This window comes from Delphinus delphis, chromosome 15 (genome assembly GCF_949987515.2).
Source record: "Delphinus delphis chromosome 15, mDelDel1.2, whole genome shotgun sequence".
NCBI classification, from domain to species: Eukaryota; Metazoa; Chordata; class Mammalia; order Artiodactyla; family Delphinidae; genus Delphinus; species Delphinus delphis.
Window position 1 is genome coordinate 37,622,060 of NC_082697.1, and position 15,644 is coordinate 37,637,703.

A 15,644-nucleotide genomic window follows, 5' to 3' on the forward strand; every position below is an offset into this window, starting at 1 on the left:
CAGCACATATGCAGTGCATGTCTGACTCTTCCCAAGCTGAGGAAACTGCTAGGTCTCTGTGCAAGAAAAAGAAGCCTGGAATATTCCCTTTCTCTTTCTGACCTCCTGCTAAGACTCTTGCTTGACATCCTTCCAAAAGGCCCCTCAGCTGGGCAATTGCAGAGATGTAATTTCATTGACAAAATTCATGGTTTCAGTCTTTTGTGTGAAATAAATTTCAGGTAAACTGGAGATTGTCCAAAACTGTGATACAGAGTTAGACTGGGCCAGGGAGAAACTTTCTATGGTAGGTGGTTGTTTTTCTGGGAGTGACTTTAATTAACCTGTCTACTTTATGCCTGTACACTGGAAAGGATCTTGAAGGTGGCGTTTCCCTCCTGCTGTTCAAAGGGAATGAAAGTGACAGTTGAGTTTATTCTCAGCATTGTTAATTTGGTTGATGTTGGGGCCTTTCCAAAGAAACCACTAAAGCTATCATAGAAAATGAAGGGTAACACATTTGAGAAGGATTCTGGAACATTTGGCTCTTGTGGTGGCCTGCAAAAAAAAAAAAAAAAAAGGGAAAAAAGAAAAGGATGAATTCATTATCTCCAAGTAGTGGAAAATATTATAAATGGCAGTAAATGAAGTAAATGGGAGTTTCCACTGTAATGTACAATTCTTTAAGCCAGCCACCCAGAAAGAACACAGCTTGGTTTGCTGGGTGGGGAGTCTGACTTTAAATGCAGGAGACTGTTCTTGAGCTCCAAATGCTGTTTGGGAGTAAGGCATTTCTTCTGCTGCTGTGGATCTTCTGGTTTACTGCCCATCTAGACTGTGTGTGTCTTGCAGCCTGCTGAATTGAACCCAAATGGAGCTCTCACCTCTTCAACTTAGATCTGACCTTAGGGTGTTGATTTCCTGCCTGACTCAGTCTCCAGAGGAAAAAAAAATAAGAGACTAACCTCTTTTTGTGTGTGAGGAAATGGTCTCTCTTGCTTTTGGATGGCTCTCCCACTCCGGCTGCCTTTGCTGGCCTGCAGAACAAAAGCCGTGGCTGTGACTCCTTGTCAGGAGGAGGCATCGCTGAGCATGTCTGCTCAGGCCTGGGCTATGACTCTCCCCTACGGACCCCACCCTCCTATCCTGAGAGCTGAACGTGTGGGTTGACAGGTTTCCCACACAGGACCAGGAGGCCACATGCATCACCACCACCACCACCACCATCTCCCTCTCCTGCTACAGAACATCTGTGAAGGGGATCCCCACCTTCACCTAAATGAGTGTGTTACCACTGGCCCAGAGTGGAGGTGAGGTCCACCTGATGGAGTCTCGTCCATTCTTCTGGCTAATAAAGTAGGTCATCCACAGCCTAGCATCTTCTCAATCGTTCCTTAACTAATTTTAATGATTTTTGAGGAATTATGCAATATAGACATTTAATTATAGACTCTTGTTACCTGATACTTGCTATGGAATCCAGAAAAAAAGAATAACTGTCTCTGTAAATTTTAAAATAAACTCATCTCTAGGATCTTATTTTCTACTTTTTATTCTGACTATAAACTATTTTGTACTGAGCAAAAAAAAAGCCCTGAAGTTTGGTCTGTGAAAACTTGCTGGTCCATGGAAATTGAGGGGTAGTGGTGCCAAATTCAGTTCTATAAGTATTGTTGAGAACTCACTAGTGTGCGAATTCCAAAAGAAATATGAGTCATAACTTCAGACCTTAATACACATAAAATCTATTTGAAAAGACAGAACAACACATATGGAACACCTGATCTGTATTGCCTCCTATTTGATGTGTGTGGATGCATATGTATGTACATACATGCACACCCACACATGCACACAAATAAACACATGCATGCATTCGCAAAATACATACATGTACTTATAGATACATATATACACATACCCATACCCACACATATATAAATACTATGCTTAGATATACATATATACACACATACATACATTCATACATTTATATACACCTACATACATATATACATACAAATACATTCACTCCCATACACTCTCACACATATATACTTATTATCTCACATATATATACACATACACTCATATTTTCACATGCATGCACCCACACACATATACACACATTGATAAATATATACACATGGACATAACACACACACATACACACTCACATGTTTATACACATATATACACAAATACACACACTTTTTTTTAATAGATCTTTATTGGACTATAATTGCTTCACAATACTGTGTTAGTTTCTGTTGTACAACAAAGAGAATCAGCCATATGCATGCATATGTCCCCATATCCCCTCCCTCTTGAGCCTCCCTCCCATCCTCCCTATCCCACCCCTCTAGGTGGTCACAAAGCACCGAGCTGATCTCCCTGTGCTATGCGGCTGCTTCCCACTAGCTAGCTATTTACATTTGGTAGTGTATATATGTCCATGCCACTCTCTCACTTCATCCCAGCTTTGCCCTCCCACCCCATGTCCTCAAGTCCGTTTTCTAGGTCTACCTCTTTATTCCTGCACTACAACTAGGTTCATCAGTACCATTTTTTTTTTTTTTTAGATTCCATATATATACGTTAGCATATGGTATTTGTTTTTCTCTTTCTGACTTACTTCACTCTGTATGACAGACTCTAGGTCCATCCACCTCACTACAAATAACTCAATTTTGTTTCTTTTTATGGATGAGTAATATTCCATTGTATATATGTGCCACATCATCTTTATTCATTCATCTGTCGATGGACATTTAGGTTGCTTCCATGTCCTGGCTATTGTAAATAGTGCTGCAATGAACACTGTGGTACATGTCTCTTTTTGAATTATGGTTTTCTCAGGTGGGATTGCTGGGTCATATGGTAGTTCTATTTTTAGCTTTTTAAGGTACCTCCATACTGTTCTCCATAGTGGTTGTAACAATTTACATTCCCACCAACAGTGCAGGAGGGTTCCCTTTTCACCACACCCTTTCCAGCATTTATTGTTTCTAGATTTTTTTATAATGTCCATTCTGACCAGCGTGAGGTGATACCTCATTGTAGTTTTGATTTGCATTTCTCTAATAATTAATGATGTTGATCATCTTTTCACATGCCTCTTGGTCATCTGTATGTCTTCCTTGTTGAAATGTCTATTTAGGTCTTCTGCCCATTTTTGGAGTGGGTTGTTTGATATTGAGTTCCATGAGCTGTTTGTATATTTTGGAGTTTAATCCTTTGTCTATTGTTCCATTTGCAAATATTTTCTCCCATTCTGAGGGCTGTCTTTTCATCTTGTTTATGGTTTCCTTTGCTGTGCAAAAGCTTTTAAGTTTCATTTAGTCCCATTTGTTTATTTATTTTTTTTATTTCCGTTACTCTAGGAGGTAGGTCAAAAAAGATCTTGCTGTGGTTTATGTCGGTGTTTTTCCTATATTTTCCTCTAAGAGTTTTATAGTGTCTCATCTTACATTTAAGTCTTTAATCCATTTGGAGTTTGTTTTTGTGTATGGTGTTAGGGACTGTTCTAATTTCATTCTTTTACATGTAGCTGTCCAGTTTTCCCAGGACCACTTATTGAAGAGGCAGTCTTTTCTCCATTGTATGTTTTTGCCTCCTTTGTCATAAATTAGGTGCCCACGTGTACATGGGTTTATCTCTGGGAATTCTATCCTGTACCATTGATCTATATTTCTGTTTTTGTTCCAGTACCATACTGTCTTGATTGCTGTAGGTTTGTGGTATAGTTTGAAGTCAGGGAGCCTGATTCCTCCAACTCTGTTTTTCTTTCTCCAGATTGCTTTGGCTATTCGGGGTCTTTTGTGTTTCCATATGAATTGTAAAATTTTTTGTTCTAATTCTGTGAAGAATGTTATTGGTAGTTTGATAGGGATTGCATTGAATCTATAGATTGATTGGATAGTGTAGTCATTTTCACAACATTGATTCTTCCAATCCAAGAACATGGTATATTTCTCCATCTGTTTATGTCATCTTTGATTTCTTTCATCAGTATTTTATAGTTTTCTGAGTACAAGTCTTTCACCTCCTTAGGCAGGTTTATTCCTAGGTATTTTATTCTTTTTGTTGCGATGGTAAATGGCAGTGTTTCTTTAATTTCTCTGATTTTTCATTGTTGGTGTATAGCAATGCCAGAGATTTCTGTGCATTAATTTTGTATCCTGCAACCTTACCAAATTCATTGATTAGTGCCAGTAGTTTTCTGGTGGCATCTTTAGGATTTTCTAGGTATAGTATCATGTCATCAGCATACAGTGACAGTTTTACTTCTTCTTTTCCAATTTGTGTTCCTTTTATTTGTTTTTCTTCTCTGAATGCTGTGTCTAGGCCTTCCAAAACTATGCTGAATAAGAGTGGTGAGAGTGGACATCCTTGTCTTGTTCCTGATCTTAGAGGAAATGCTTTCAGCTTTTCACCATTGAGTATGATGCTTGCTGTGGGTTTGTCATATATGGCCTTTACTGTGTTGAGGTAGCTTCCCTCTATGCCCATTTTCTGGAGAGTTTTTTTAATCATAAATGGGTGTTGAATTTTGTCAAAAGCTTTTTCTGCATCTATTGAGATGATCATATGGTTTTTATTCCTTAATTTGTTAATGTGGTATACCACATTGATTGATTTGCATATATTGAAGAATCCTTTCATCCCTGGGTTAAATCCCACTTGATCATGCTGTATGATCGTTTTAATGCACTGTTGGATTCTGTTTGCTAGTATTTTGTGCAGGATTTTTACATCTATGTTCATCAGTGATATTGGTGTATAATTTTCTTTTTTTGTTATATCTTTTTCTGGTTTTGGTATCAGGGTGATGGTAGCTTCGTAGAATGAATTTGGGAGTGTTTCTTCCTCTGCAAGTTTTTGGAAGATTTTGAGAAGGATCGGTGTTAGCTCTTCTCTAAATGTTTGATAGAATTCGCCTGTGAAGCCATGTGGTCCTGGACTTTTGTTTGTTGGAAGATTTTTAATTACGGTCTCAATTTCATTACTTGTGATAAGTCTGTTTATATTTTCTAATTCTTCCTGGTTTCATCTTGGAAAATCACACCGTTCCAAGAATTTGTCCACTTCTTCATGGTTGTCCATTTTATTGGCATATAGTTGGTTTGTAGTAGTCTCATAATCCTTTGTACTTTTGCAGTGTCAGTGTGATTTCTCCTTTTTCATTTATAATTTTATTGATTTGTGTCCTCTCCCTTTTTTTCTTGATGAATCTGGCTAAGGGTTTATCAATTTTGTTTATCTTCTCAGAGAACCAGCTTTTAGTTTTATCGATCTTTGCTATTGTTTTCTTCATTTCTATTTCATTTATTTCTACTCTGATCTTTATGATTTCTTTCCTTCTACTGACTTCAGGTTTTCTTTGTTCTTCTTTCTCTAGTTGTTTTAAGTGTAGGGTTAGATTGTTTATTTGAGATTTTTCTTTTTTCTTGAGGTGAGATTGCATTACTATAAACTTTCCTGTTAGAACTGCTTTTGCTGTGTCCAATAGGTTTTGGGTCATTGTGTTTTCCTTCTCATTTGTTTCTATGTTTTTTTTTTTTTTTAATTTCCTGTTTGATTTCTTCAGTGATCTCTTGGTTATTTAGTAGCACACTGGTTAGCCTCCATGTATTTGTGTTTTTTACAGTATTTTTCCTGTAATTGATTTCCAGTCTCATAGCATTGTGGTCAGAAAAACTGCTTGATATGATTTCAATTTTCTTAAATTTTCTGAGGCTTGATTTGTGACCGAAGATGTGATCTATCCTGGAGAATGTTCCATGAGCACTTGAGAAGAAAGTGTATTCTGCCACTTTTGGGTGGAAAATGTTCTATAAATATCAATTAGATCTATCTGATCTATTGTGTCATTTAAAACTTGTGTTTCCTCATTTATTTTCTGTTTGGATGATCTGTCCATTGGTGTAGGTGGGGTGTTAAAGTCCCCTACTATTACTGTGTTACTGTCAATTTCTCCTTTCATGGTTATTAGCATTTGCCTTATGTGTTGAGGTGCTCCTATGTTGGGTGCATAAACGTTTATAATTGTTATATCTTCTTCTTGGATTGATCCTTTGATCATTATGTAGTGTCCCTCTTTATCTCTAGTAACAGTCTTTATTTTAAAGTCTGTTTTATCTGATACGAGTATTGCTACTCCAGCTTTCTTTTGATTTCCATTTGCATGGAATATCTTTTTCCATCCCTTCACTTTCAGTCTGTATGTGTCCCTAGGTCTGAAGTGGGTCTCTTGTAGACAGCATATATATGGGTCTTGTTCTTGTATCCATTCATCCAGTCTGTAGCTTTTGGTTGGGGCATTTAATCCATTTACATTCAAGGTTATTATCAATATGTATGTTCTTATTACCATTTTCTTAATTGTTTTGGGTTTGTTTATGTGGGTCTTTTTCCCCTCTTTTGTTTCCCACTTGGAGAAGTTTCTTCAGCATTTGTTGTAAAGCTGGTTTGGCAGTGCTTAATTCCCTTAGCTTTTGCTTGTCTGAAAAGCTTTTGAATTCTCCATCGAATCTGAATGGGATCCTTGCTGGGTAGAGTAATCTTGGTTGTGGGTTTTTCTCTTTCATCACTTTAAGTGTATCCTGCCACTCACTTCTGGCCTGCTGAAAAATAAGCTGATAACCTTATGGGGACTCCTTTGTATGTTATTTTTTGTTTTTCCCTTGCTGCTTTTAACATTTTTTCTTTGAATTTAATTTTTGTTAGTTTGATTAATATATGTTTTGGTGTGTTTTTCCTAGGGTTTATCCTGTATGGGACTCTCTGTGCTTCCTGGACTTGGGTGACTCTTTCCTTTTCCATGTTAGGGAAGTTTTCAGCTATAATCTCTTCAAATATTTTCTCAGACCCTTTCTTTTTCTCTTCTTCTTCTGGGACCCCTATAATTTGAATGTTGGTGTGTTTAGTGTTGTCCCAGAGGTCTCTGAGATTGTCTTCAATTCTTTTCATTCTTTTTTCTTTATTCTGCTCCTTGGCTGTTATTTCCAACATTTTGTCTTCCAACTTACTTATTCGTTCTTCTGCCTCAGTTATTCTGTTATTGATTCCTTCTAGTATATTTTTCATTTCAGTTATTGTGTTGTTCATCTCTGTTTGTTTGTTCTTTAGTTCTTCTAGATCTTTATTAAACATTTCTTGTATTTTCTCAGTCCGTGCCTGCATTCTGTTTCCAAGATTTTGGATCATCTTTACTATCATTACTTTGAATTCTTTTTCAGGTAGATTGCCTATTTCCTCTTCATTTATATGGTCTTGTAGGTTTTTACCTTGCTCCTTCACCTGTGACATATTTTTCTGCCATCCATTTTTTTTTTTTTTTTGTAATGAGTGGGATTGTGTTCCTGTCTTACTGGTTGTTTGGCCTGAGGCTTCCAACACTGGAGTTCGTAGGCTGTTGGGTAGAGCTGGGTCCTGGTGCTGAGATGAGGAACTCTGTGAGCCCTCACTCTGATGAATACTCCCTGGGGTCTGAGGTTCTCTGTTAGTCCAGTGGTTCAGACTCAGAGCTCCCACTGCAGGAGCTTCATCCTGACCCCGGGCTCGTGAACCAAGATCCTTGAAGCCACCTTGCGCGGCAAAAAAAAAAAACACAAAAAACTGTAACAAAGTAAAAAATAAAATTAGACTAGGAAACTAACAGATACGTTAGGAAGAATACAAAAATAAAAATATAGATGAATCAACAACCAGAAGGTACATCAGTACCACAAGAGTAAAAAAGAGGAGGAGGGCAAAGAAAAAAAAAAAGGGGGCTGGAAAGGCCTTGGCTGTGGAGGATGGAGCCCAAGCAAGGGCCAGGTTTGGGTGGTGGGCCGGGCCAATGCTCAGACCCTCAGGGCTGGAAAAGCCCCTGAGGGCTGTGGGGGTTGGGGTTTAGGCTCAAGGAACAGAAGGGGCACAGGTGTGCCCCCTACTCCTGGTCTCAGAGGGCAGGGGACCTCACCTCAGAGGCCAGCAGGCTTCCTGGGCTTGAGTGGGCAGGGCAAACACCCTCCTCTCCTCTCCTGCTCCTCCAGTCTTGGAGGGCCCCTCCCACCTGCCTCTCCTGATCTCCCCCCAGCCTCCCTCCTATGCCCCCAAGGACCCCCACGGCCTGGAGGGGCTTTGGAGGGCAGGGAATCGGCCTGGGAGCTCAGCAGGCTCCCCTGGCTAAGTGGGCAAGGCAATCACCCTCTGCTCCTCTCCCGTTCCTCCTGGGTGGCTCCTCCTGCCTGCCTTTCCTCATCTCCCATCAGCCTCCCTCCTATGCCCCCAAGGACCCCCACGGCCTGGAGGGGGCCTTGGAGGGCAGGGTACTGGCCTGGGAGCTCAGCAGGCTTCCCGGCCCCAGTGGGCCAGGTGATTGCCCTACGCCCCTCTCCCACTCCTCCTGGAGAGTCCCTTCCGCCTGCCTCTCCTTGCCTCCCTGGCCTCAGGGGTACTGATCCTGTCTGGCTTCCACTTCTCCTCCCCCCTCAGTCCCCGTACATTCTACCAGTTCACTTTGGGGTCCTTCCATCTCCTTGGGTGTCAGAGTGCTCCACCAGTGGTTGGCAGGTGCCCTAGTTGTGGGGAGATGGTAACTCCATGTCTTCCCACACCGCCATCTTGACTCCACCTTCCCACATGCTCACTTATAAATTTTAGTCAATTAGTTAATTTGTTAGAACCCTAGACCCATATTAATTAATAGTCATGTATCCTTATTTTAAAAAATAATTTTGATGTAGATGCTTCTAAGGTTTCACCATGAAAAAGGGTGTTGACTTTTGTTTTGAAATATGTATATATACTTATATACATATTTTTTTTCATATTGACAGACTTTCTTTGTGTTCTTATTTTACTAAGGAATTTTTTTTTGTTCAGAGAAATTTGAAAACTATCCAGAGGTACAGTGAATAATAACACACATTCATATATCTGCCAGTCAGAACTGGGGATTGGATATATTTTCCGCTCTTTGCATCATCTTAATTTAAATGAAAGAAATAAAGTGCACAGAGAAAGCTGGTGTTTTCTTTGTCTTCCACCTGTAGTTTGCTCTTTGTGTCCCAAGCCCAGAAGAAAATGTGAACTGAACACGTATATTTTTCACTCCATTTTAATACACTTACGTATGTATGTCTTGATGAATAATATATAAATTTCATTTTTGTGTTTGGAAGTAGGACATAAATGTCAAGGTGTGTATCATCTGAAACTTGCTTTTTTCCACTCAGCGTTTTGTATGGAGCTCTAGTTATATGGCTGAATAGGGAGAATTACATTATTTTAACAGTTATATTGTATTCTAGTATATAAATATACCAAATGTTAGTTATTTGTTCTCCTATTGAAGTAATTTAGACTTTCCCCCCTATTTTATTATTATTATTATTTTATTTATTTATTTTTTTGCGGTATGCGGGCCTCCCACTGCCGTGGCCCCTCCCTCCGTGGAGCACAGGCTCCGGACGTGCAGGCCCAGCGGCCATGGCTCACGGGACCAGCCGCTCCGCGGCATGCGGGATCCTCCTGGACCGGGGCACAAACCCGCATCCCCTGCATCGGCAGGCAGACTCCCAACCACTGTGCCACCAGGGAAGCCCTCCTCCCTATTTTAAAGAGCCTTGCATTGGAAATAATTGGAAAAGTCTGCATAGAAACCTATGCAAGAATTTCTCTAGAATATATACCCAAGAGTAGAATTTTTCAGTCACAGTACATAGGTTTTCAGTTTTATTAGATACTGCCAAATTGCTCTTCAAAGTGATTTGACCAGTTTAAACTCCCAAAAGGAGTATAGGAAAGCTCTATTTCACACCATCTTTGCCATCTTTTTTATAGTTGCAAATGTTTAAATGTTAGCCTATGTGGGGATGTGAGGTGGTGTTGTACTGTTGTTCAATTTTCAGGTTCTAAGGAGTTATTTAAAAATGGAAATAAATGTTGTTTCTATTCAATGCCTTTTCTGAATATATTGAAGTTTTTTTTTTTAATCCATTCACATTTTAAATTATGTTAACTGACTTCTCATAATTGAATTATCTTGTGATTCCCATAGGCCATGATTTGTTGTTCATCTAATGCATTGCCTAATTGCATGTATTAATATTTAATTTATGAGTTTTATATCCATACTTATAAATAAGTTTGTAGTATAATTTTTTTCTTAGGCTATTTTTCTCAGATTTTGGTATCGGTTTATGTTCTCGTCATAAAGAATTAGGAAATATCCTTTCTTTAGATTCTGGAACATATTATATAGCATACGGAAAAAATCTCTTTGTTTTCAGAAATCTTTTTTGAAAAAATTCATCCTTGAAACCAGCTGATCCTGGTGCCTTTTGGGATTTTAAGATAGTGTAGGTTGGGAGGGGCTTAGGGAAGATATGGAAGTAGCTTTATAAAGTTTTAATTTTTTTAATTTAAAAAGTTTAAAATTTCTTCGTTGACTATTCATGTTAGATTTTTATATCTCAAATAGTTTCAACTTTGCTATTTTTTCCCTAGAAAGTTAGCTAGTTTTCCCAGGTTTCAAATTAATTCACTTATAGTGAAAGTCAGATATCTTAATGATCTAGAATATATAAAGAACATTACAACTCAACAATAAAAAGACAACTCAATTAAAAAATGAGCAAAAGATCTGAATAAACATTTCTGCAAAGAAGATATATAAATGTCCAATAAACACACGGAAAAATGGCTTAAAATCATTAGTCACTAGGGGAATGCAAATCAAAACCACAAAGAGATATGACTTCCCACCCACTAAGGTAGCTATAATCAAAAAGACAATAACAACTATAGGCTAAGGTATGGAAAGGAACCTTCATACATTGTTAGTGGGAAGGTAAAATGGTTCAGCTGCTTTAGAAAATAGTCTGACAGTTTCTCAAGAAGTTAAAAATTGAGTTACCAAATGACCCAGCAATTTTACTTCTAGGTATATACCCAAGGGAATTGAAAACATATGTCCAAACAAAAACTTGTACACAAATGTTTAAAAAACATTATTTATAATAGCCCCAAAATGGAGACAACCCAAATGTCCATCAACAAATGAAGAGAAAAACAAAATATGGTATGTCTGTACAATGGAATATTATTTGGCCGTAAAAATGAGGTACTGATTCATGCTACAACATGGAGGAACCTTGAAAGCCTTATGCTAGGTGAAAGAAGCAAGACAAAAAAAGCCACATATTGTATGATTCCATTCATGTCAAATGTCCAGAACAGGCAAATCCATAGAGACACAAAATAGATTAGTGGCTACCAGGGCCTGAGGGAAGAAGAATTCAGAGTGACTACTAATAAATACGGAGTTTCTTTTTGGGGTAATGGAATGTTCGGGAATTGGATAATGTTGATGATTGCACATTTCTGAAAATATACTAGAAATAATTGAACTGTACACTTTAAAGTGGTGAATTTGGTGGTATGTAAATTATATCACAATGAAAACATATTAGTGATATTAAGAACATAGAATCTTAGAGTTGGAAGGGATTTTAAAGGTCATCAATTTCACATTTAATCTAATACGGATGGTCAGGGATCTTTGGTTGAAGTCTTTACTTCTCTAAACTGGAGCTCAAAACCATTCAATATCGACAAGCTGTAATGGCTAGAAAAAGTTCTTTTTTATTGACTTGAAATTTTTCTTTTTTAAACTGTCTCCTACTAATTCTTGTTCTGGTATAATGAGTGAAACAAAGGAAGTCTCTCTGCCACATGCTTCTCCTTCACATATTTGAAGATGGACATCATGTCCCCTCCATGTCTCTCTTTTCCAAAATTGTTAATTTGGGGATAGTGGCATTACCAGAGGTTTCATTCTATGCCTCCCTTCCCCCCACCCGCCTTTTTTTTTTGTTTAGTTAGTTTTTCTAAAATTACTGCAAACATCACATTTGTTATGTAATAGGAAGAAAAAGATATTGGCAAAATATGCCCTCCCAAATTGAGAATGACTTGATCAGGGCAAGGGGCAGTGGGTCTGTTTATTTACTTGTTGCAGGTCTGACTTGGGACAAGACTGTAAGGATTACCACTATGTCAGATCCCCCCTGCTCTCACTCCCCCCACCCCCCAACCTGGCCGGTTGAGGGCCCTCTTCCATGTTCTCCTGCAAAGCTGTGCTTCCTGTACTCACTCCTCAGCTGAAGGTGCGAGGAGGCAGAAATGGAAGACCCAACTCCAACCCTCAATTAATTCAGAATCCGTGCCCTCTAAAGATAACAGTTTCCTTCAGTATCTTCTAAGTTTGCAGTCACAGCGAAGAGTGGAAGAGTTCTCTTCTCAAGAAGAGGCTAGGATTAATAGAAACGCAAGTGAGAGAGAGCTTAAAAAATTCACATGTCCACTGCGGGAGTGAATGGATGTGGGTAGAATCTGGGAGAATAATGCATGTTTCTTCTCCTTGTCCCAAACATGCTCCTTGGATAAACCTGTCAGCCACAGAACACTAGGCAGATGGACCCTAAGCCTTACCCAGTGCACCTGGAGTTAGGGTTCTGTTCCTCCCCACAGTGTCTGTGATTGACAGATACCATGCTGGTTAAACACGTAGACTACAACTGACAGCCTAGGTTTGAATCCCAGATCTCATTTCCTCATCTGTGAAATGGGGATGATAATGCTTACAATGTACAGGGTTGCTATGAAGATTAAAGCTAACACACACACATATGTATATACACACAGGCATATGTAAATCACACATATGTGTGTATATTCAGAAAGAGGACAATAGAGAGAAAAGAGAGAAGAAAGAATACTTAAAGTAGCTTCTGACACATCGTATGTGCCATGTATAAATGGTGGCTACAGCCACTGCTCTTGTTGTTTCAGGTAGTGTTTAGGCCTCAATCTTCTAAATCCAGTGTTTATTTTACACTTACAGCACATCTCAGTTTGGATGCTAAATTTCCCTTTGTAGTTGAGAAACCTATGCAGGATAAATTAGATTCCCAGAACTAAATTGTTCTGGAGGGAGCCTGACTTTCTCCAGCTCATCTTTCACTTTCACCTGTTAACCCACCCGTGCTTTGGTTCAATGAATGCTCAGCAAGGCTGTTCACTAACTTTCTACTTAATCCACCCACGGCTCCTGCTGACCTAGATTTGCTGTCTTTATTAATCCTATTCCAGCTTTTCACAGCCACATTGCAAAGCTGAATAGGGCGTGGTTCACTGAGGCAGCTCTCAAAACCTTGAACCTCCCTAATCGATAGGTGGTTCCTGACTGCTTTGGTTGTCTTGACTCCCTGCACCCCCTGCCCCAGGTAGAGAGCCGCTAGAGATCTTCCCATCTTCACTCCATGGCCTTGTGCGTGGGACTCTGTCTCCCCTCTATTCCTCAAGGCTGGCAGCTTCTGGGAGCACATTGGACTGTCTCTTCTCTGCCCAAGTCTGTTACATGTGCTTTGTGCTCTCAGCCGTTCCCGAGGTGAATCATCATTCATTCCTTTGCTTGTACATTCATCTAGGAAGTCTTTATTGAAAGCCTACCACATGCTGCGCTTTGCAGGGAATGGATGCAGACAGACGCTGGCCCTGCCCTCACCAGAGACGAAGGTCTATGGCAGTGAAAGTGGTACTAACTTTTCATCATCAAGGATTGTTCCCAGACTTTTTGCAGTGTAATCTGATGAAAAAAGGCATTTAGGCAATTGTAGAGGAGAAAGAGGTTGAGGGTGAGGTGGGGAACCGAACATGGTGTTTAATTTTGGATATGGTGCTTTGAAGGTACTTGTGAAAGACCCAAGGGGAGATGTGGCTAAATGGTCTAGAGCCATGCTGTCCAACATAAACATAACGCACACCACATATGGAATTTTAAGTGTTCTAGTAGCCACATTAAAACAAGTCAAAAGAAACAGGTGAAATTAACTTCAATACTATTTTTATTTAACCAAGTATATCCAAGATGGTATCATTTCAGCATGTAGGAAATCCTGCCATTTGCAACAACATGGATGGAACTTGAGGGCATTCTGCTTAGTGAAATGAGCCAGACAGAGAAAAACAAGGGCTGCATGATATCACTTATATGTGGAATCTTAAAAAAAAAAAATGTCAAACTCATAGAAGCAGAGAGAGTAGAAAAGTGGTTTGCCAGGACCTGGGGTTGGGGGTGGGGAAATAGGTAAAAGGGTACAAACTTTCAGCTATAAGATGAATAAGGTCTTGAAGATCTAATGTAAAACATGGTGACTATAGTTGATAAACATCGTATAATTGAAATTTGCTAAGAGAGTAGAATATAAATATTCTTACACACAAAAAAGGAACTATGTGGGGTGATGGATATCTTAATTAATTAGATGGTAGGAATTCTTTTACAGCGTGCACATATATCAAATCACTATGATGTACATTTTAACATTTTATTTGTTAACTATCCATCAATAAAACTAAAAAAAAATTTGACAATTTTTTTGTTCTAAATCAAATACATATTTTATACTTACAGCACACATCAATTTGGAAACTAAATTTCCATTTAGAGTTGAAAAGTTTGTGGTTGAAAAAGTAGATTCACGTATTTAAATTGTTCCAAACATAGTTCAAAGCATTCCAGTAACTGAATTGAGTATCATTTTAAAAATCTAAATAAATTAAAATTAAATTGAATTAAAAATTCAGTTGCTCAACTGTACTAGCTGCATTTCAAGTGCTTAATAGCCATTGTGGTTATTATCTACTGTTGCGACAATGCAGTTTCTAGAGCTTAAATGGGAGAACTGGCCTGAAGATTCCTCAGACTACAGATGGGATTTGACACTTCACCCAGGAAGAATACATGGAAGGAGAAGAGATGCTGGGTGACCTCCATGGGCCTGGCCCTCTCTGTGCTATTTCTGAAACTTAGCCATTGCTTATAATGGTTCATTATCTGAGATTTGGGCATATGATGAAGATCCTAGGCCATGTTTGAAAATGGGACCACTGAGATTGTCATTGAAATGTGGATATCTGTTGTTTGAGTATGAGAGTATGTAGGTGTTTGCTGAGCCCCCCTGTTTGCTGAGTCCCCCTGCTCCCTTGGAGATCTGGGTTAACTTAGCACAAACCCCATCTCATGGCCTGCCAAGGCAGGTGCTCTCCTGAGATTCCTTCAGCTTCACCATCTCCTCTAACCTGAAGGGTGGGTTTGGTTTCTGTATCACTTGAAGTCATCTAGTCTGGACACCTTGACCCTTTACTGCTTTCTACGAAAACTTCCCTCATTGTTGAATTGGGCATCTTACTGAAGGTTGGAGTCAATGACAGAGTGGAGCTGTTAACGGCGTCTCTGGCTTCCCTCTGAATCCTAACCCCTCCTAACTTTTGCACGGCTCTCCTCCTTCTCCTTCCTCAGGGACCAACACATTGTCTGGTTTCCCCATAATAGTTCTGTAACTTAAACTGATTCTTGTGTTTTTCCATAAATCCTAAATGTTTTGTCAGATGTTTTCATCCAAGCAAATGCAGTAGCCTCCTTAAATAATTTAGATGAATAAAATGGGTCCTTCTCCTCCACCATTACAACTACTTTCTGAACTGGGTCCTTAATTCTTTATCTTATCCTGTGCCATGGCTCATCTTTATGTTCCCTGTAATGCCTGCTCACAGAAAGTGCTCAGGTTATATTTGTTTAATGACTGCCCCTGTTTCCTACTTCCCATAAA